This window comes from Dromiciops gliroides, chromosome 4 (assembly GCF_019393635.1).
Source record: "Dromiciops gliroides isolate mDroGli1 chromosome 4, mDroGli1.pri, whole genome shotgun sequence".
In the NCBI taxonomy this organism is placed as follows: domain Eukaryota; kingdom Metazoa; phylum Chordata; class Mammalia; order Microbiotheria; family Microbiotheriidae; genus Dromiciops; species Dromiciops gliroides.
This window is the reverse complement of record NC_057864.1, coordinates 429857776-429860276: the sequence shown is the minus strand read 5'-3', so window position 1 is coordinate 429860276 and position 2501 is coordinate 429857776. Positions and strand designations below refer to the sequence as shown.

Genomic DNA, 2501 nt, shown 5'->3' with positions numbered 1-2501 from the left:
TGTTATTATTAGCCCTTTATATGGGGAGGGAAAATGAGTCTCATGGCTATTAAATTACTTGATCACAATAATATAGCCAGAAAGAGTTAAATATGGCATATGGACTCAGGCTACTTCCAATTCTCAAGTCTACTACATACCACAAAACTATACCAGGTATTTGCTATACCAAATACCTGGAAACAATTAGGCAAACTTTATAATTTCATTTTCCTATGATCATATAAAAATCATAAATGGGATGATATTCCACATTAATTCATGTATCAAGGGTTTACACACTACAAAACATTGTGCTAGTAGATTCAGTCCTTATCTTCAAGGGATATGGATTCTACAAGGAGAGACAGGATAAACAAATAAATATAATATAAAATGGTAATAAGCTAAGTGCATAGGACAGGTCCAAAAAAAGCAGTAGCAATTAGTAAGCAAGCACCTAGTTAAGGCCCTCATCACTTCTCAACCTGAATTATTATAATAGTTTTCTAATTAGTCTCTCTTCCATTCTTTTCCCTCTTTAATCCGTTCTTTGCAAAATTGCCAGTGACATGCGCAAAGGTTAGATTTGATCATAATATTCCCTTACTAAAATGTATTCTTTAACTCCTTATTGCATCTAAGAAAAAAATCTAAAATCCTAAGCCAAGCTAAAATTAAAAATATGTTCCCTGCCTACCTTACCATTCTTCTTTAACATCACCCTACCCCACTTCATGTATTCTGGTTCAGTAAAATGTAACTTGAAACTATTATCCATCTAAACCATTCCATCTCTTGCCTTCATGACTTTGTCAGCATCCTATTTTCCTGTTTATCCTTCTCTCTCTTTTTACTCTTTCCCTCTTCAAAATATTTTTGTTTTCTTCTGACCACTGCCTACTTCTCTATAAAGTAAAAGATATTTCTATACCCAACTGATTGTGTATGTTATTCTTTCATTTGGGCAATTCTGATGAGAGTTAGATTCAAGCATTGCTCCCCCACACCCCATATGTGTTTTCCCCTTTAATGTAACAGCTGTCCTTTTCATATCTCATTTTTGCTGATTTCCCTGTTCTTCCTCCGCCCTCCTTTTCCCCTCAGTGCATCTTTTTTCCCACCCCTCAGTTTTGTTTTCATGAATTTATCCTGTCACACTCAACTCACACCCAAGTTTTTGTGTATGTGTACTCCTTCTAACTGCCCTAATATTGATAAAATTCTTAGGAGTTATAAATATCATTTTCTTACATATGAGTAAACAGTTTAACATTATTGAATCCCTTATGTTTCCTATTTCCTGATTACATTTTTATGCTTTACTTTAGATTTCTCTTGAGTCTTATATTTGAAAATAAAATTTTCCATTCAGCTCTAGTCTTTTCATAAGGAATGCTTGCAAGTTCTCTATTTCATTAAATACACATAATTTCTCTTGAAGGATTATACTTAGTTTGAGTAGGTTATTCTTTTTTTTAAGTTTTTACATAGTTTATTTTACATAGTTTATTTTAAAGTATTTACATAGTTTATTATTTGAAGTTTACATAGTTTATTTATACTCTGATGAAAAATCCATATCTTTATGGATAAACATCCTCCATAGTGCCTTTTATTCCTTCTTTTTGCCAGCACTGACATTTGCCTTTGTAGTACCCCTGACTTTCTTCATTCTGTTCTTGCATTCCTTTTGCTGCTTTCTTGATGTCTTCTTCTTCTCATATAGGCCATGCCTTGCAAGTCTGTGCTTTGGATCATTTTTCTTTGCATAGTCAAATAAATCATGCTAAAGCCCACTGTTTTGCCACCACCAAAATGGGTTCTGAATTCAAGGACAAAAAAATATCTGGAGTTGTCTTGTACATCTTGGCCAGTTTTTTCTCAAATTTCAGTCTTGGGCACTGTGGCCTTTCCAGGATGAAGGGCATCTATAACCATTTGTTTATGCTAAAGAAGTCTGTTTGTCATGAACTTCCTAGTTCTGATGGTTACAGTGTCATTCTCCAAAGCTCTATGCTAGGCACATGGTAGCAGCCAGCTCCTTGAGCAGCAGGAGGGGAAAAAAAACAGCATAGGTTATTCTTATTCATAATCCTACCTTCTTAGCTTTCCAGAATACCATATTTCAAGCCCTTTGATCCTTTAACATGGAAGCTGCCAAATATTATGTGATCTTGACTGACTTCACAATGTTTGAATTGTTTCAAATACTATTTCAAATATTGACTGCTTAAAATATTTTCTCCTTTACCTGGAATCTCTAGAATTTGGCTATTATATTCCTGGGACTTTTCATTTGGGATCCCCTTCAGGAGGTAATAGTTGGATTCTTTCAATTTCTATTTTACTCTCTGATTCTAAGATATGAGGACAATTTTCATTGATAATTTCTTGAAAAATGATGTCTAGGTTCTTTCTTTATCATGACATTCAGGTACCCTATAATTTTAAAATTCTGTCTCCTCCATCCATTTTTCTAGTTAATTTTTTTCCAATGAGATATTTCATATTTTCTTTTG

General features: G+C 33.7%; 1 pseudogene; it reads right to left on the bottom strand.

The window, feature by feature from the left end:
* Positions 1-1594: 1594 nt before the first annotated feature.
* LOC122725873 lies at positions 1595-1977 on the bottom strand (annotated as a pseudogene).
* Positions 1978-2501: the final 524 nt, after the last annotated feature.